General features: G+C 40.1%; 1 protein-coding gene across 1 annotated transcript in view; it reads right to left on the minus strand.

The window, feature by feature from the left end:
• GPR158 (G protein-coupled receptor 158) overlaps positions 1-21,431 on the minus strand; it is a 219,095-nt gene that overhangs the window by 27,331 nt on the left and 170,333 nt on the right. The gene's annotated exons all lie outside the window — the stretch shown is intronic.

Raw genomic sequence — 21,431 nt, forward strand, 5'->3', positions numbered from 1 at the left:
ACAAGGGTCCTGCTGAGAACATAACGGCAACCAAAATTTGGGAGTCACCTTGGGAGGAGGGAATAGTTTGACTCTTCATGTAGCACAGGATGGTTCTTTTTGATGCTGGCGTTACAAGAGGGTCTGGTCTGCCAATAGGATCTAATCCCCTCCTGGTGTTTTCCTATAGGAAAAAGAGCCCACAAGGGCTACTTCAGCCATTACATTGTCACAGTGGCTATGGACTAGTCAAGCAACTGGAGGAATATTTCTTCCTCCTCTCCTCCCTCAGTAAGTTTTACTTAACCCTGCCAACCTACTAAGGTTGGGCAGCGAGGAAAGGTTATCACAGAAGTTTTCATGTACCCAAGTCTTTAGAAGTGGAAGGACTGAAGTTTAAAGGTTGTTTTAGAGACTGGGGTAAGATGGCTTTTCAAAATGAAGAAGTGAAACAGATCAGTTTCTTATTCCTGAGCATGGGCATTTCCAGTGAATATTCCTGATGCCCATGAATGGACAGATTATTGCTGAGGTTGAGTGAACCTCAATTTTTTAAGTGGAGTTTTTAAATACCCTTGTCAGTTCCCAAATATTTTCAGTGTACCATGCACCTAAGCTATGTCCCAAGTCATACCATGGCCAGGCCTGCATTTTCAACAAAACAAAAATCACACTCTAGATTCATAATAATTTCATATTTGCCTAAGAGAAGGTAAACTGGCACTGTCTCTCAAACAAATAATAGATCAGTATCTGTTAAGGCAGAAGCACAAAAGCTTTTCCACATCCATAAAAAGGAATCACCATTTGACTATAAACACAAGCTTCACAGTGCGCATTAGGTGAAGTCAGAGATCTGAATATGTTCGACATTATTCAGCTGTTTCCCTCCCAACAGTTACTCCGTAGGGAATCACAGTTTTTGATCTTTCCATGTCTGATAGATGTTCTGCTCTTCCTTTACAGGTGCTAAGTATTTTATGTTTGAAGCAGATTCCCAAAGACTTCAGGCAGCATAGACAGAATATGCAGAAGTGAGTCAGATAATTTCTCTCTGCATTTATCACTCCTAGTACTATTGTTCCAGGACAGTACCAGTAAATCCTCATTTTTAGAAAAGGGTTGTTGGAACACTAAAATTCAATATGAGCAAAGGCCTTCTTCCTCAATTTTGTGAATGCTGATCAATATGGAACTTCTTTGAAAGGAAGGAAAAGATATCCTTTCTGTACTGGACTAGAAAACAATCACAGCTGTAGTTTGCCATTTGAGAAAAATCTCATTGCACATGTTTATGAAGCCTTAAGAATTAGAGAAATCATTTAAACCATCTGAGAATTACTGTCAGCTTTTCTTTTCTTTGTATTTTGACTCTCCAAAGTCAATTCCTGGTGATTCTACTGAAAGCCAATACATGAACCTTTTCTGAACATAACAAGCCTGGACCCATTACATTTCTTCCGATATTAGATCATTGACTGCTGACTTTGAAATAGCTTTTTTAAGGGAATGAGGTGGGCTGCTATTATATTATTGATGTAAGTAGGGTGAAAAAAGTAACATTTTGCATTACAGCAATCAACCCCCCTACAATGTAGATCAAATCACACTTCATTTTTCTTATCTTTTTCACAAAATATATGTCTACTACCAAAAATATTATTCCCGTGAACAAGAAAGCTTATATGTAACCCAACCTAAATACCTTTTTTTTAAAATTTTATTTTTCTGAGTAGCTATAAGGAAAGTTAGGTTAAATTTGCAGTGCTGAAAATCTCCTAAGCTGTGACATAAAAGTACTCCACCAGAATATGTGATACAGAGTTGAAATTCCCTCATCTTCTTACAGGGATCTGAGTCCAAACCTGCATTGCTCACCACTTCCAGATGCTGGGACAAATGTGCTCAGTTGCCTCTGATCTACTTTGTATTATTGAACATGTATCAAAACAGAGGGAGATGCCCAGGAGTTTCCTCTTCCAAGAGCATGCCCACCCACCAGGCTGGAGCGTCATTTTCCTTCCCTTATCTCTGACTCATCTGCTATCTAGGTTTATCATACTAGTTGCACTGCTGCAATATAAAGGCATGAGATCGAATCGCCCTGAGATCAAATTGCCTTAGAGAATGTGTATTCTGACGACTCTCCGTGAGGATAATAGGGAGTTCCTAGTTCAAATCCTTGCCTTGAATACTGGGCAGACAATACTCAGTCCCCTTTTATGCATTATTCTTTATCTACACATTGGGTTGAAAGAGCTACTGAGCAAACGAGAGAGACATGTCACTGGGAGGTAGGAGGTGGAACATGTGGGCTACATCCATATCAATAAATTAAATATGCCCAGGGTTGTACCCAGTACTGAGGACAACTGGCACAGAACATCCTGCATCAATACAATAACCTTCCAACGCAAGGCGTCTGTACGTGAACTGCCTGCTTGCTGCAAGGGCCTGCGTCAGCTCCTGAACCATGCTGACAAAACTGCTTAAGAGCATTCAGGTTAGCACAGGCCAAAGGCAGTCCGGGGACCATGAGAACAATTTATCAGGACAGAAGATGCAGTTCTAGTGCCCAGGACTGTTCTCTGACACTACTTAATTTATGAATATAGATGTAGCCCTGCATTCCAATCCCTAAACAAATTAATATTTAATTATAAGCATGAAGTAAAGCAATTCAACTGGAAAGACTCCTCCTCCTGTCCTGTCTACCCCTCAAAATGCCTGGCAATGAGAAAGGTAGGGTACTGTTTGAGAGGTATAGGCTCTGATGTAAGACAGAAAAGAAAACTTAACTGTCCTCCTCATCATCTTCCTGTTCTTCTTCCAGCTAAAACCATTTAGCACATGCAATCCACTTTTCTGTGCTGTTCTTGGATAATCAAGCCATCCTTTCCAGAGAAATGCCATTAGCTCTATTTACAGGCACATCAGACAGAACACTGAGATGTGCTACACCTGCTTTGCTGGAAGACATTAACGGATGCCCTCAAGCAGATTCTTGACCTATGAACAGCTACAGACAGCATTAAAGCTGACATGTAATAACCATCCTTTTTACAGAGTAAACAGAAGACATAATTCAGCCTGAATGAACTGCCTGGAGACTACTGCAGATAACTCCCAAGTCAGCCAGCTACACTGTCAAGTTTGGGGAAACTTAAGCTGGATGGTATATGGGTTTTCTTGGGCCTGCATTCACATAAATGGACAAGGGAATGGATTGGTTGCAAACATTACGAGAGCCGAGTGCCAAGGGAAGTCCAGCAGATAGGAAGCGAAGCAATGTTGCAAAGGGATCTGAAGAACAGGAACAGAGGACAATGGTTCACAGGACTCGCTGGAATCACCAGTTTGGAAACTGCAAACAAAGCACATGGCTGGTGTCCCAGAAACTGCATCCTGGGATGTAGTGTGCAATCTGTGCAAATAAATAAGATCATACTAAACCTCCATCTTGTATCAATAATCTGCCCTAAGAACAGAAACAACCAAACAACCTAGCAAAGCCCAAATAATTAGCTTACTGCATAAACAGCAACTGGTGAAGGATCCTCCTTTGGCAGCAATGACCTGGCATTGTTTGTTTACCTTTTATTCCGAATATCTATCATTTCATGGCTTTACTGAGTCATCCTGTCAAACTGTTCTGTTCCATACTGATGATTTTTATTGTGATATGAAAGCTATATCGTAAAGATAAGAGGTCAAGCTCTTACAAAGTATGTTGCCTTCCTAAGTGCGGGATTAAGTCTTATCTATGTTTTCTAGAGTAACAGTGAACCTGGGATCAGGTACCTAGAGTTCGTAAACAGATGGATAGGTACCTACGGCACAGGTACATTATCAGGTCAATACAAAGGAGAGTCCCCCCACCGCCAAATAGTAAGTGCCAGATTTTTTTCCACAGAGGGAAAGATCACTGAAGAGAGAGTGCCAACATTGTAGCCCCAAGACTGACCTCACAATTCATATTTAGAAGCACCCATGCCACCCAGTTATTGGCTCTTTACTGGAAAAGGATAAACCCCAAATGAGAGAGAAGTGAACAGCTTTCTAAACCACATCTCCGCTGAAAGTCTCCAAACTAGTCTTTGTCTACTTCCTAAGCGATTTCCCGAACTTCAGCACAGAATAGACATGAGGTCCAGGACTGAAGAAGATACTGAAAACATGATGATTTTTTGCTTTACTGAGTTTGATAACTTTGAACCTGAGCAAACCTAGAGTAAGAGTTATGCCACGTCAACAGGACTCATATAATGCGAGCTGCATCAGATGCATCATGTTTTGTCCAATCAAAAAGGACAAAAGACAGAAAAAGAAGTTCTGGCAATCATCTGGGTGCATGAATACTTCTGGGAGTCCCCATCCTATGTCTAGCCACCAAACTTGAGCACATATCACTGATAGCGATCAAAACATGTCTATTCCTTCTCACCACACTTGCCATAAGTGAAAGTACTGATGATGGGGTGCCCTCAGAGTTTCACTCAGGAAATAATTTTGTAATAACAAATACCCTATCAAAAAGGCCACTGCCACAAAAGGCAAGACATTCTTTGAAGAACTGGCTAAATCATTACACTGGATTTTGTCATTAGCAACAGAGCACAAGCTGCCTGAATGCTGATCTGCTCAATGAGACAACTAGTGGTATCATGAACTTGCTAGACAGATACAGGTAAGCCCTAAATATCCACTGTATTGGAAACACTGGGAAATTGTCCTGCAGGACTGAGTCCTCTGTACTGGAAATGTGTCTGGCTCCAAATCTTCACTTTGGGGCCTGGGGTTAAAAAATGGCAATATTCATATTTGAGGATATCCTGATGATACATTAACAAATTATTGATGAAAGCAGTCTTGTGTCCTGAATGATGAGGGAAACAGTGGTGTTCTTTTTGCTTAACAAATTATATTTACTTCTGAAAATGTGTTTTTGAAAGTATACTGTTTCCATGATGCATTCCCCAGGGTTTTAAAGTGATTTCCTCTTACAAGAAACTGATGTAATACAAACTTGTCAGATGGATGGCTAAAAAAAGAAAGCTGTGAAGGGGACTTAGGAAATGTTTTTATTTCAGTGCCTTGTAAAAACGAGCATTAGTAAGCACAGGCATGGGTCATGACTTAATGCTAACCTGTGCACTAATCCGTGGTGAGTTCTTCCCTGAACTGCCTGGCATTTTCCTAGATTAGCTTTAATATTGCATGTAGCATCATAATGGCATTGTGCTTTTAAAAATAGTTATATTCACACAGCATGGAGGAAGACTAAACTAAATGTTTTATGTGTCAGTGAAATATTATAAAGGTAATTCTACAGTTCTGATTAAAGTCCTGCTTATGGATTAATATGTTGGAGATACGTTATGCTGCTATAATTTCAAAGTGTTGGACCAGATTGAGAAAGGTCAGAAATTATGGGAGGAAATTCACATGCAGATTCAAGAGACAGCTCAGCATGGTAAAAGAAGTCCAATATGTTTCCCATTGCAATCAGAACCACTCACTGATTCCCTTGTGAGTAGAACTGGGCTCTCCGTATCATGCATTTTTAATAACATGGAAAGAGTCTATAAAATATGACTTGCTTTGATATAAATGTATTGATTTGAAGTAGCTTTTGTCAATCTGTAGGTAAGTCTGGAATGAGCAAATTGAATGATTTGTTATTTCTTTAAATGTAGCTGAATATATGCTTTATTTTCTTCTTTCACTTGCAAGTCTAAATTCCAGTATCACTCCCATCTGAGGAAAGCTCAAATTTCCTGGTAGAATACAGATCAAAATGCTTTCTCTGTCTGCAGCTGATTCCAAGGATTGTAGCTGGAGTCCTCCGACAGCTTAGCTGAGTTTTTTTTTCCCCCTGTGCTCCTCGCTCCCCACCTCACTGCCATGCTGCATGCATCTGTTCTGGTTGGCTGCCAGCTCCCATCCCAGCAGAGACTGAAACTCTGCACATATGTTTCTTTTTGAAGCACTTCTGTTTGTACCACCATATCATCCAGGAAGGTCTCATCAGAAATGGCTATTCTTTAACTGGATTTGTGCATCCTGGATGTATGCAGATGGATGTACCAAGTACTAGGGAACTGGGAAGTAAGAAGGCTCAACAGGGTACCTGCCATGTCACATAACCAGGTTTTAGTGATGCAGACCAAGTCTCCTCATTTAGGAAATCCTCATCTACTTTGTGCTAATTATCTCTCCTAATAAACCACTTACTGCACTAATACCCCCATGAATCCTACTGAGATTAGCAGAACTACACAGTGAAGCATCTGACCGTCAGCTGTCAAACTCTGACCACTTAGTGCTCTTCCTGAACACACCATGTCTATGTAAAGCATTAAATAAAGAGCCCATCAACCTGTTCCCAAAACAATAAGCAGTGACAAATCTACTGTTTGGAAACTGTTCACCTTTATGGTTACATTGCACAGTTACTTTGGTAGCACCAAAATCAAGAGCTGATAACAACAAAATCCTTTGTGAGATTCCTAAAATTCTGAAAATCAGCTGATGTTGGGATAGGCACGATGCCATCTGTTTCTGAATCTGCTGTTGAACCGTTAAAATAATCATTTAAATAATTTCCTCATGATAGGTACGTTTAAATAATTACATCCTTCACTTGCTAAAAATGAGGTCAGCTCCTCAGATATTTTTTTCCATAAGCAAACCCATCCTGCAGCTCTTTTCCTCATTCAAATTTGAGGTGACTTTGTGGCAGAAGCCTTAATTCATAGATAGTTAAGACTCCTGCTGCTAGTGCTTTAGTCCGAAGATTATAAATCTTTCAAGCTACACAAGCTTTGTCTTAAGCTAATTATTTGCTTCTTAAAAATCATCAGGTGATTATTATCTTTTTGTAAATCTAAAGCCATTCAATTCTTTACCATTGTCAAAGGCTTTCAGAATAGACGGTGCAAAAGACCTCAAGGTCACTATTTATCAGGAAGCTTACGCTGTCAAAATAGGTTCAAGTAATGCCTCCTGGTAATCCTTTCCTACAACAGGTCAAGAACATCTTCAAAACTTTCTTTACAAAATTTGCTTCACACAAGGCTGATGAAGTTGAACTTACAACGCCAACTACAAACTTTCTGATTTGGGCTCACAATGCTTAATTTTACAAAGTTTGATGAGTAAAACCGGTGGGGAAGACACAAATTCCCTTTCATTTTAGTGCTACTTGGTACAAACATTTTCTCATGCTGAAAATGTTTACAGACAATTTCAACAACCCTTCTGAACGTCAGAGGCAATGCTTATGCCAAAGCATATGTTTTAGCTTTTAGTATAGTTACACTGTAGATAGCAAAATTCTCGCCATGGATAAAGCCCTAATCCAGGACAAAAGTAGACTTGGGGGTGACTACACGGCTTGACGCTGAAAGATTTTCTTTCCTTTCTGCTCCTTCTTACTTTATGGGTAGTCCTGCGCTTCTGAGCAGAGAAAGGTGGGCCCAACTAAAAAAAGATAGTACCTTTTCAGCATTTTTAACGTGGCCACAAAAACAAAATATCTGCTTCCTTTTAAGCTAAAGACAGTAGATATCCTGATCCATTCATATGATTTAAAAAGTTATAGCTTTAAGAAAATAGTAAGTATGAGATTTTCAACAAGACTGTAAAAATAACAATCAATAGCAGCTACACTGCCTGCTTTGCCACTGCTACAAATTTATTAAGATTAATTTATTAAAGTAAAGCACTATACATGAACAATGTAGGGTTTTCTCTGGATCAAAAAGCAATGGCTTGTACAAAATTGAAAATGTAGTGAACTAGAAAGATTTACACTTCACTCTGCTACCAGCTGTTTACTGGGAAGACTAAACTATACCTTAACAGCATATTTACAGATCACTGTACTTTGTTTTTTGACAAACGCACTAAATGGTATTTAGCTACTGAAGAAAAACAACATATCCACAATAGCACAAATAAATGTGTTAAAATTAATAGATGGATACTCCAGTGTTTTCTCCTTGGTATTCCATTACACATGTGGCTAATACGATATTGTAGCTATTACTTCACAATGGTTTAAATAAGACAAAAAAGACTTCATTAAAAAACTCTCATTAATTTACTGACTTTTCACTTTCTAATTAAACAGTAAGTATCTATACTAAAGTACCATAAAATAGAATTTCCTTTTATGTGATCCCCTTTGGCTTATTAGCTACTTTAATAATATCAAAAACTTTTAATAGTGCTCTTAATGTAATATGCAATTCTGTTACTGAATTTTCTAGTGCAGGATCATAGAACCTATAGCTTGAAGGCCACTGGTAGCTCTTTACTGCATCTCATACAGACTGTGGCTAACATCTTCAGGATTGCACTAATGCGCAGACCAATAAAGATATATGAACAGTCTTGCAGGCCCTAGCAAAAAAAAGGCTCCCATCCCTGCTCTGAAGAAATGAACTTACAAGATCTATCCACAAAGTTTGGGTTTGTCATCAGAGGAGCATCAGTAGCCAAACGACTACTCTGAAACCTGCACTTGCAGGAGGAAATTAAAGACTGAGTAAAGTTAATTTCTCCTTAAAGTCAAATTGTGTTCTCCTTAAGCAGCTTCTCACGCTGATGAGATTCTCTTGAGCTTCAATCTGGTACTAGCTTTACTTGTAAGTTCCTAAAGAAACAATTCTTTAGGAAATGATGAAGTCAGTGGACTTCTCTGACAGGAGAAGTGAGATAGCCCTTTCTGTTAATGAACTGCTGAGCAAGCTCAGGAAGGGAAGAGCTGAGAGACTGCAGTGCGTGACAGTGGGAGAGCTGGAACAGTTCCAGGAGACTGAAAATGAAATTCTCAAGAACGAGACAGTTGTGAGAACTTCAGAGAGTTTGATGTAACTCAAAAATTCACTAATTTGGAGAAAACCAAGGACCTGCCCTGCCAGGGCACAGTATATTGGTAAAGAATTAGGTGCAAACACTGCTACTTCTGCTCTGATTTACCTAGTTGTCTTGAGTGTTTTCTTTAAAAAAGTCAATAACTTTACCAGTTCAAACAGAACCCTACTTTTCTGAGTTTAAACTTTTCTATCTTTCGAGGGAGTTTACAGTAGGAACAGGTTTATGTGTACACAGCTCAAAGCTGTGGCTCGCTTGTGGGTCTAGTCGCACTGTCAGAGGAGATTCAAGAGAAATATTTATCAAAATAAACGTTCTCTGAGATAAAAAACAGGTAATAGCAAATCTAAGGTCAAGTTTACTTTGCTTGGATTTGGCATTAACACGTTTGTTTTAAAATATATTGCCTTGGGGAAATTCCAGTGAAACGAGAGAGACCAAGTACTGCATCTGTACAGTGCTCACTAAAGCACTATGCCCAAAAGGATTTGGCTCTAAAGTATATCTCCTCTGGCCAATTTACTTGCAAGTGTTTTGTTTCCTTTTCTGCAGTGAAATGATGTTATTAGATGCTACTTAAAAATGACAATCCATTATTAAAGATGCAAGAAGCAAACATCAGCACCTGGAAGGACAGGAACAACTTCTCCCATCTTTATGAACTGTAACACATCACCATTTTAAGGCCCTCCTGTTTCTAACATATCTTTAAGAGTGTAGCTTTTTCCTTTCTCCTTCCATCAGACTACTTCAGGCCTAGAAGTTACTGTGAACTGGTTGAGAGAGGTTCATACAGCTGCTTCCATCAGATGACCAGGTATGTGCCACATTATATAGCACCTTTAAGTACCCAAATAAAGCCATACAAATGTTCATAATTTTTTTCACCTTTCCACCTCCTAACCTTATCATTTCATTGCAAATCATATGCAGACAGTATTTTGGGAATCTTGCTTTTGTAAGAAAAAAAGTTACCAAACTCATGAGGTTCATCTCACCCCTTTTCTCCAGTCTGTCAAGGTCGCTCTGAATGGCAGCACAGCCCTCTGGGGTATCAGCCACTCTTCAGAGTTTTGTATTATCAGCAGGCTTACTGAGGGTGCGCTCTGCCTCATCATCCAAGTCATTAATGAAGAGAAGATGTTGGACCCAGCAGTAACCCATGAGGTACACTGCTAGTTACTGGCCTCCTACTAGACTTCATGCCACTGATCACAACCCTCTGAGCTCTGCCATTCATCCAGTTTACAGCCCACCACACTGTCTTTCTTCCTGTCCTGTACTTTATCAGCCTGCCTGTGAGAATGTTATGAGAGACAGTATCGAAAGCCTTACTGAAGTCAAGGTAGGCAACATCCACTGTTCTCCCCTCATCTGGTTCAGGTTGGTTCAGCATGATTATCCCTTCGTGAATCCATGTGGACTACTCTCAATTACCTTCCTGTCTTTCAGTCTTTGTCACCTTCTGTCCTACATCAATGTATATAAACACCTGTTTGGGGAGAAATAAAGAAGACGGAGCCAAACTCTTCTCAGTAGCGCACAGTGAATGTGCAAGAGGCAACAGGCACAAACTGAAATGCAAGAATCCTGTTTAAACATAAGAAAAAACTGTTTACTGTGTGGGTGGTCAAACCCTGGAACAGGCTGCCCAGAGAGGCTGTGGAGTCTCCATCCTTGGAGATATTCAAAACTTGACTGGGCATGGTCCTGGGCAACCTAGTCTAGCTGATCCTGACTGACTAAGGAGGTTGGACCAGATAATCTCCAGAGCTGCCCTCCAGCCCCAACTATTCTGTGATCCTGTGATCTTTGTGTAGTTAGTATACAGATATAACACAAATGGAGGAAACTCAGTAGCCACTAATATTTTCTTAGTCAGCTTTGTGCAACAAGCTTTTTATTCAGGTCTTAAATCTTAAGATTTAATAGGCCTTAGCATGTTGTGTTAGAAATTCTTTTGTATAACTTGTTCTGTGAAATTCTTGTGTGCTTTGACTCAACATTCAGCAAAGACACAGACTATCACAAATTCTTGGGAGGCCATTAAAGTACATCTTTTCACTTTTATTTTCAAAATTTATTACTGCACAACACTGTTACCCACCCTAATGAAAACAGTCATGCAATATTCCCATTCACCTGCAAAGTTATATATGTCAATGCAAATATAACTTTAACAACAAATAAACTGACCATTTTGTTCATTTGTCGTTCCACAATAAAATATTCCCGTTAAGTCAACTGCAAAAAGCACTAAGTCTCATCTTCCATGACTCCTCTCAGGTGCACAGGAAGATGAAGCGTCACCTAACAAGCTGAATTCTGAAAAGTGTTGCCTGGTGTGTTCACTGTAAGATAATGAAAAAATGAAAGAAGCACACACTATCACAAACTACTGTAATCCAACACATACTGGGAGATGGCCTGAAAGGTGATGCTCTTATATTTTGGAGCACAGCAATCTATTTTGCTCATGCTCATTAACTTAACCAGCCAGGTGACTTCCCCAGCACTATGGAAATGAGCCAGCAGTGACAATGAAGGTTTCACTCAGCAATCGCTTCCAGATGCTCTTCCTATTATTGGCTTACTTTAGATTAAAATAGTTTTCCAAAAATTTCTTTCTGCTGTTGCTTTCATTGTGAAATATGAGATACAGCACCTCCGAGTAAGAGGTCATTCATACAGGTGCTGAAATACGAATTTCTGAGTGCACTTTTAAGCACTCAGCTTTGTGAATTTTAGCTGGCACCTCTGTAATGCTGAAGACAAGCAAAGAGTTAAAACTCTCAAGGTATGTCAGCGCACTGAGACTACAATTTGTCTCATATTCAGATAGCAGGCTAATGAATTTGGAATAAATATAAAGGATTACTGAAGAGCTCCAGTATTGCATATATTAGTGAAAAGCCTTCTGACAGTACCAGTTGTGGATCACTAACACGGGGGCTGTACGGTAACTGGCTATGTGGAGTTTTCTGGATCTAAACATTGGTTAAGTCATTCTAGCTTTGTCTTAATATAAAATCAAAGACTTAGCCTATATGTGCCCCAAGACAGTCATGATATAATGGAAGGGTTTTACATAATGTCAGAGACACTTTAAATTATAATCAAAGCATTAGCTGTCAAGGGTTCTAAGCCGATCTAGAAAAACAGGGATGTCCTTGTGTCTATTCAAAGATAAACTGAATTAAAATTATTCTACCATTCTAAAGGAGTATCGTTCAAAGATACAGGAGGGCCAATCTAAATAAAAGAATTTTCAGGAAGAAAGAAGAAAGTGTTATTGCTAAGGAACAGATAAAGCATACCCAGATTCTCATCTGAAATCCAATGTAAAGTAGCATCCTTGCAGACCAAGGTAATTGGACCATATACAGCAGTGAGACCCTACTGACAACACAATGGAGTGAACAGCATGAGAGAAAAATACAATATGGGGGAAGCTCAGAAAAAACTGCAAGAGCGAAGTATGCAGGAATAGTGCCAGCTCCATTCTGAGGTCACATACACATCCATGAAATGTTATTAGCTGCAATTTTTTTAAAAAGAGAAGCTGATTAAATGAAAATACTCTAATCAGAGAGACATCAAATAATGCTAAGAAATGCAGTGGCAATGACCTGGTTTCACAACCAAATAAGCCAAAGAAACAAAAAGGAAAAAGCAGGGGAAATGGGTAAGAGTGTTGTTAATAGTTGGACATTGACTCAAATTCATAATTGGTGACATTCGTGCAACAAGAACTAATCACACAACAACCAGATTTGGACACCTGAATATAGCAAATGGATTCAGTGGCATTTCATATAGCATGAAGAAGGCAATAAAACAAATCAATACAGTCTAACTGAAGATGGAGACAAAAGTAAACAGAAAATCTGTGTGTGTGGGGGGGTTTATTTTGTTTTTACTTAAAATAGTCTTGGGATGCATCAGTTGGTTTCTGTATTCTAGCTGACAAGTCTTGCAAATGGCATTGATGATTCTGACTTTGCATGGTAATGCCGACGCATGACTGTAGACCCGAGGCTTTCCAGGACAGGGCACGGTGCCAGTTCTTCACACATCTTCCTGTGCTAGAGCTGCATCCAAGCTGCAACAAGCTGCAAAACAGCTCGGCTTACACACTCAGTGCCTTTTAAGAAGCAAGCTACAAAAGCTGTCTCCTAAGTTTGATTTTCAGTATCTTTCAGGTCACTCTATTATGCTATTCAAGAGAGTCTTATATTCATTCCAGAGGCTGTGAAGTCCACATAGGAAACACTTTTGGGATTTGGAAGAAAGAGTCGCATTTGGGTTTGCAGGATGAATTTATCTTTACCAGTGGCTTTACTATAATCCCTATACTTTCAGTAACAAGGTACAGAAAAGAGCTGAGTTAACTGCCTTTTAAAATAAATTCTACCTATTTTTCTTATAAAAAGACCTTCAGCTGAAGTCTCCATTGTTGTTGTTGTTGTTCCAGAAGGTATATGCCCTCTGTCTAGAATGCAGATTTAATAGATATACAGTGTTCCAGCTCTTATGCAAGTCCTTATAAGAATGCGTTTGCTAGCTGTGGGGAACTGCACCTTTAGGAAGATCTAGCAGAGAGCACAGGAATGGGCGGGTGTGTTGTTCATGCTGTGCAATGCAACAGTATCCCCATAGATAAAGCAGTCTTTGGTTCTGTATGATTCTGGAGCACTACGTGGTATCAGGAGCAAAATACAATCAACTCTCAGTTCTCTGTGGTCAACTCATCTTGCTCATCTGCAAAAGCAGCTTAGCCATTTCATGGTGCGTGGAGTTGGAACTAGCAAACTCTTTGCACCCACACAAGCTCCAGCAGGAGTGCCGAGGAGCGAGCAGCCAGCAGCCAGTGGCAGTTAACTATGAAACTGTGAAGGACTTTCCTCATAAAAGTGAAATGTGAAACGTTTTAAACAGACATGCAAAAGAAGGTGGGAACAAAAGAGTTTCTAACAAATCTATGGTGAAGAATCAGTCTTGGAATTTGAGATAGGCTGGCAGAGTAAGAGGCCTGGCTGTGGCTGATGTCTGATAGGAACAACTCAGAAGAGAATTAGCAGGATCCCAGAATTAACTCTTGAAAAAGCCACTAGGATCTGTCTAGAAAAGAAATTACCTAAACAGAACTTGGGATGGATATTTTTTCATCACATAGAAAATCCAAACTACTATCAGCAAAAACAGTTGGGACCAAAAGGCATGTGGAGGTCTAAGTAGGAATCTACAATAAACACTGCATGAGCTGCTCACATTGTAGCTAATGGCACAAGACAAGATAATGGCTGGTATTTGAAAAAAGGCTCAAGAATGGCAGCAGTCTGCCAGCTCCAGCAGAGTGCTAACACCACGCACAGGGGAGAAAAGCAATGCTGCTGGCTCAGCAGCAGTGGTAAATGAACCAACAAAGTATCATATCGTTATGTGGTCAGAGGCAGATGAGTCAACAGGGCACCTGAAACTGAATGCCTAGTGCTCAAAGTGAAAGCATGGCCAGTGAAAAAGACGTGCAGTTGGGGAGTTAAGTGGTGAGGAAAAAAACTTTAAGTAAGTTAAATATATTTATGGATAAATGAGCAATTGGAAAAACTCAATTTGTAGTTTCTACCAACAAAAGTGTGTGTGAATTATAATTATAAAGCTGGAAAACATGTCTCACTCTTGTTCTCAACTAGCAATACTTTTCCTTGGAGAGACAAGGAATGGAGCAACTGAGGAAGATCCTGACAGAACACAGAGCAGAGCAAAAAAGTCCAAATGACCCACAAATTTAAGATTTTGGAAATTTATGCTGTTTAGCACATGGTGAAGAGTAAATTCCTCTGCTACTCTGAGAAATAAGCAAGGGAGTGGGTAATTCTGGGTCTCCACAGGAAAACGGAAAACTAACAAAAGATGCAACCCTGTTCCTCTATAGGTAAGACACAAATGAGAATGTGAAAGAAAACATCTTGATGCCCTAACCAGGAAAATGCTGAAGGACACGGACTAGCAAAATGCTGGGGCAACTGTGCAGTGCTCTCCTCTTTGGGAGGCACTATGTTCCGTATTGCACAGATGATAAATTAGTACAAAGCACACCAGCATTGGGACTGGAAGTAGCCTAAGTGTGTTAGTGAGATGCACACCTCAGTTAATTGCTGAGAATTAGTTTCTTTGCTCATGTTTAGCATGTTGTTGCAGGGTTCTACCACCTTCAGGTATGTGCATGACACCGAACCATGTAGGTGAAAACCAAGTGTCAGCATCTGATCCCTGCACCATGCTTTGGGGCACCGCATGTGTCCACTGTCTCCACAGGGTGGAGATACAGGCTATCTTCGGCATGCTTAAATTTTCCTCAAAAACACAAAAGCAGTCTGTCAGCATAAAGTTTATTAATGTATGAAAGTGTCATTGGTCAACTGTAGAATAGAATTGTCAGAGCCTCTAAGCATCTTTGATGAAAGCCAAAGGTTCTGGGCAAAAAATAAATGAATGTCAGAATTCCACGTAAGAGAAAAAGCAAGCCCAAGAACAAAGTTAACCAGACAGTGGCCAACACCACCCTGTTTCCCCCCCAAAATGAGAGAAGAATACAAAAAGACACAGAATGGTGAATAACAATTCTGTCTCTAATGTCTTTGCCCATCTCAGCAACCCTGACAATCTCCATAAAGAACAGGAAAAACTGCAGCAGTTTATTAATGCAGCTTGCAGCCCTGAGGGGTCATCATACAAAGCAAACATCCTAAACTGAGCACAAACTGATGTTTCTGAGGACATACACTGACAAAGTTTTCTTACAACAGACTGAGTCACAGATAAAACCAGAGACCAACACGTTATGCAACATATGGGACTGCAGAACCCTAAATTTTAATACATTCAAATGATAAAACAGCCAATGCTTCTTGTTCATGGTTGTAAAAAGTCTTCATTTATCAGAGGCCAACGTTAGCTGATGCTCACTGGAAGCCATCTATTGCCACTGCTAAAAAGAGTCTGACAGCCTCCACCTACAAGATTCTCAGAGGCAATATATATGACATTTTCTCAGCTAGTGAAGTCAGATTTGCAAATTGAATAAAAGCCTGGAAGATATTTGGTCATTGCAGCCACATTCTCTACAGCATTTGAAAAAGTATAGAGGAGCAAAGTCCAGAGCTAGATTATGTTAATCGGATTTAAAACAAAAAAGCCCGTGCAGTCTTAACAGAAGGCAGACCTATTGCTAAGGAAAGATCCCGCATAAAGCAATTAAGGATGTTACTAAGGGATGGCTGGGATAGTGTAATTCCAGCCCTCTCAAGGCCTGAAGCCCTTTCAAGTACTAGATGGAGTTTTGTTCAAAGCAAACAAGAGCGTAATTTCTGAGGTGCTAGATAAATTTGGTGGAAGAAATATCTGAAGGTCCTTTAGGGACTGAAAGAACTCATAGGAGAGTTGCAAAATAAAAAGTTTAATAAACATAATATAAAATATAAAGTTTAATATACAACTTTATAAAACAAATATGAACAGTAGCATGAAGAAGTTATATATGCTTGTCACATATGCCAAAATTACAAAGGCAAGACAAGCAGAAGAAGAGAAAATCCTCTGAAAAAAAGCAGGCACAAATTTGCTTGTAAATCTCGAAAAACAGCAGATTGTAGATTTTTAGCCTTATTTCCGTGAGACAGTGGTGCTAATTCCACAGCCGAGCAGCTAGTCACACATACCAAATCTTTTTGTACTAGCCAAGGTGAAACTGCCCCAGCACCTTCTGACAGCGGCCCTTGTTTAGTGGTCATGAATTTACGCACTTTGAACTGATGTATGATTTTAGACATATAACTGCCAATTCTTATCATCTGCAACTGAACAGGCTAATAGAAAATGATGCCAAAGTAATATTGAAAAAGGTATCAGAATGGGATGCTGGTCCACATACAGCAACAAGGCCAGCACCCTTGTTGCCACTGCCTGACATTTTTGTAGAACAGAAAACGGAAAACAAGCAAGCTTGCACTGTTGAAAATTGATGCCAGAGTCAGAGGGACCTAATAGGTACATAAGGAGATAGGCAAGGAGAAGCAAAAAGCTTATCAAGATTCACGGTCGCAAGAGTGGATGGCATTTCATAGCGATAACTCTGCTAGATGCTAGGAGACAAAGCTGCCGGGGCTTTATCAGCAGCCCTGCCCTCACACGAAGTTGTAACCCCACAGCGGCACATCCAGGAGCAATAGGTGGCACCTCCCTGAAATCCCAGGAATGCGGGAGAGAAGCTGTTTTGCTCAGGATCTCAGAAAAGTAACAGCTGTTGCTGCTGCAGAGGCTCAGGACAGAACATAGCTGTGCCAGAACCAAAGCACCAGTATCAGCCGCCAGAGCACAGCAGTGCTGACGGCTGTGAAGAGACCCAGCGGCCCTTGCGTAGCTGAACACTGCTAGCTAACTCATTGCATACATTAGAAATAGGCACTCAAATTTTCACGCTGTTTATTAACCATTAGTATTTTAGATTTGGCTAGAAGTAGAGGCTCCTGCTTGAACCATATACAACTAATTGCGCAATGTGCAAAGGCATACATGATACACGTTAGAGATGTTGGCCGCAAGTCAAGAAACCCAACTCAGAAGGCTTCCCCATGTCTCAGGGATTTCAAAACAATGCAGCAAGTCACGTAAAACCTGCCAGTGCCCTGTACTCTAATAATATGCAATAGCAAAAGACCTTTAACTATTAAACCAAATATTTTGAGGTAATTCTTAATTGAAAGTATTACAGATCAGTTGTAAAAGGAATAGCTTGATACTTGCAATTAGGTTAATAAATAATGATACTCTCTTCAGGACTCATCTCTCTTCAGATGCCTCTGTATTCCTGAACTTCCAGGAACGAAGGCAGCATTGTTTTGGCCTTTCCAGTTCCGACTGTGGCTCTAATTCACTGTATATAATGCTCTTATAGTACCTTGGCTATCTCCTAGATAAGCACATGCAAGGACAACTCATCAATGCGCAGACTGGTCGAACGCTATTGAGCTCTACCACTGTAAAGGGCAAAGCAGAGTCACATCCCCCTGACATTAACCCATCATAGTTAAATGAATTACCACACGTCAGCTGAAGAGCCATTAATTTTGTGCACTTGCTTAACCATCCCTAGTTGGAAAGCCAAAAAGGTTTATTTAAGTCACACCTACTCTTTTTGCTTTGCAATTAGGTCGTGCTAACAGTTGACTGTCAGTCAAGTGCTATGGCTCAGCTGATGAACCATAACTCAATCAGTACAGTCACGACATCCAGCTATGACAATATAGCACTTTGTGTCACCAACAGTTGGTTACCACAGGTCAGATAAAGACTCACTTTTTCAAGAAAATAATGGCAATTTTTGGCTTTCAGGATAATCCAGAAAAGAGCAACCAATATCTGAGAATATTTGGACCAGGTGCCAGTTTTCCTAGAACTAAAAATTTACATTAGTATAAGTGGTAGGACTAATTTCAAAGCAACACTAACCCATTAAACAGTACAACAGTAAATATGTCATTTCAGTGCACTAATATGTTTAATTTCTCAATTGACCCATACTAATATGGATGCTATCATTTCTGTTGCACAAGTTTGTAAAAATAAAGGCCAAATATAGGACTAAACACTAAATTAGATAGCTTGACAAAGACCTTTAAATTTTTCTATACAAACTCCAGTAAATTTTAGCAGTGCCTAACTAAAGCATATCTGCTAAGGGGGGATTCAGTCTTGATCTGAAACCAACACAAAGATTACCCCATTTCTCTTTTTGGGTTTTTCAATGGCTAAGCACCCTCACTGAGAAGAATTTGTGCCAGATGGCTCATTTGAATTTCTTTGGCTTTGGCGTCCAACTACAAGCTCTTATTAAGCCTCTGCCCACTAGATTTAGAGAGTCTTTCAGGCCTAGTATTTTCTCGCTGCTTGATTATACGCCATACAAGAAGCCACCTCTCAGTTTTCTCATTGATCTGAAAACTAGGCTACCTTTCACAACATTAAGCACTTTTCTCAGCCCTCAAATAACTTCTGCGCTATATCCCTCTACTGCACAACTCCTTTAAAATACACACCTAACAAACAGGAAATAATATAATTGTATTAGTCTCAAAGATGTCATCTCCTACTGTGGAATCACTTCCTTACTGGTAACCTTTAAAACTCCTACTCCTCTGATTTTTACGCCTTTAACTAGTCCCTAACTATAACCTTGCTTTGACTGTATTCAAGTGTATCTGTTTGATTAAGTCCAAGTTACCAAGCACTGAAGATTACTTTTCTGCAGCAAAATTTACCACTGCACCAGGCTTTGTGTTATTGACAAATTTGATGCGTAATCATTTTGTATTGGTCCTTCATCACTGCTAAAGATGCTAAATAGTATCAGGCCTCCTACTGACCCTTCACATGAGCCCACTAGAAGCATTCCCATCCAGTCATGACTTCTAACTGACAATTAGTGTATGTGATCCGCAAATCTTTTCTTCTACTTAACTGTGATCAGCTCTTGTGCATGCAGTGTGAGTCATACACTTAACTCCCTCTTCACACTCCTCCACAGATGAGACTAAATCATGTCTTGCAATGCGATGCTTGGCTTCTCTTTCATGCCCTGATTCCACCAACAGAAAGCCGGGCACTGGATCCTTTGATCCACCAACTGATTCTGTCTTGCCCTAAATGCCATATAATGAGAGAAAGAGACTGTAGAGGCACGTTACTTGTATTACAAATGCGCATGGGAGAAGAAGAAACTGCTATATTGCACCACAGCTCAAAGTTTAGCTATCTGATGGGGTCCTGTATGCAGATGAGGCCTCTGAGATGACGTTGTCCCAGCTGCAGTTCTGAAGCCCTTCTGCTATCACGTAATCTGATATGCAAAATCAGTCCTTTCTCATATTAACTGCCATGATGCTGTTGCATGCAGTCAAAACAAAACAGATTTGAAGGGTCTCACGATAGCTGTGGGTCATTGCAGAAGGCCTTCTAATGCACTGTGTATTTTTCTTTCTAATCAGAATAGCAACATAATTTAATATGAAAGCACCAGATACTTTCTTTATCTTCTCTTGGAACTTTCCTAGCCGAACTTCAGCTGCTATGATCTAGCAGAGTGTGCACTATATTAAGGTGAGGAAAAAAAAAATCCCACTCCATGGAACTGTACAGCTGTATTTATAATATTTTTGTATAAATTAAATATTAATATGAATATGAACAAAGAATATTTTCAGGATCATAGAGCTCTAATAATCTTATGCATTTTACATGCTGCTGATTTTTTTGCTTAAAGATAATGTTTATTAGTCCCGCTTCTACACTGTGCTCCATCAAGATTAATTCTTCACTGAGAATTTGTATAACAGTTGTGCTATATTACATTAGTTTATACATATGAAAGTAATATTTTATTCAGAAATATGAAAAGGAACCATTATGATGTCTAGTTAAGGCTAGTTATTACTTGAGAATGGCACAGATACAAAAGAGCTAAATAGGATTTTAATAATGCAAGTTTTATTGGGGAAAAGCCACAATAAAACATAATGTGATTCTGTTATTTACTCTAGACGAACTACCAAAATGAGGACTTCATCTTGAAAGTGGAATACAGGAATGCTATATGGAATTTACTAAACCCTGTACGTAGTTGTGTAAGTCCTGTTTTTCCTTATACCATAAATATAAACAAACTACCAAAGGTTTGCAGAAGGCAAGAGAAATTATGTTCAGAAAGAGAATGATATTCAGAAGACGAATCAGTTTAAGATATGCTAACAAGAAAACAGATATTTTCCATGACCAGTGTAATTACAGAAATTTAGTTCCTTATGAACTTCTATGGCATCTGCATCCACCTTTGCAATAAGTCCAACTCCCTTCCTTCCTATATTTTTCAAACCCCATGATGGGGTACCTTTTCCGAGTTAAATTTGGGAGGCGGCCCATCTGCCCACGTCAAAGCCAGTGATCGTCATTTGGAGAACGCAGGCAGCATCTGCGTCCAGATGGAAGTGCCGGAATTAGGGGCTTGGTACAGCCGATGGTATTTGGGCTGCCCGATCTCATGCCCCACAGATACGCCAATTGCCCCAACGTCCCTCCAGCTCACAACCAGGGTAAAGCACAGGCAGGGGTCCAGCGGTTCCGGAAGACTGAGCAGACTCACCGTCTATGTGAAGAATTTTACTCTGCTTTAGTGAACTAAAGGTTTATATCAGCAAGCCTGATCTACAGAGCTAGGTCAGGTGGTAGGTTGCCACCACTTGGTCCTGCTACCTCGCGTGAGGCCAGAGGACCTCATGGGGCCCATGCCCTAAAACAATGCCCGGGAGAGTGCAGATGCTGGCTCAGGAGGGAACCACTGGATAAGTCTCCCCCGGCCGTCAAGCGCTCGTGTAGCTGACGGGGTAAGACAAGCAAAGCCGGACCCTGCTCCTGCAGCTGGTAGGCTGTGTCACGTCCGGTAAGTGAGTAGATGGCCTGTTCCCTGGGCAGACCAGAGCCATGTCGGTGACGGTCGTCCGGACCGCCACCATGCCCGA

Source organism: Struthio camelus, chromosome 2, assembly GCF_040807025.1.
Source record: "Struthio camelus isolate bStrCam1 chromosome 2, bStrCam1.hap1, whole genome shotgun sequence".
Taxonomy (NCBI): Eukaryota; Metazoa; Chordata; class Aves; order Struthioniformes; family Struthionidae; genus Struthio; species Struthio camelus.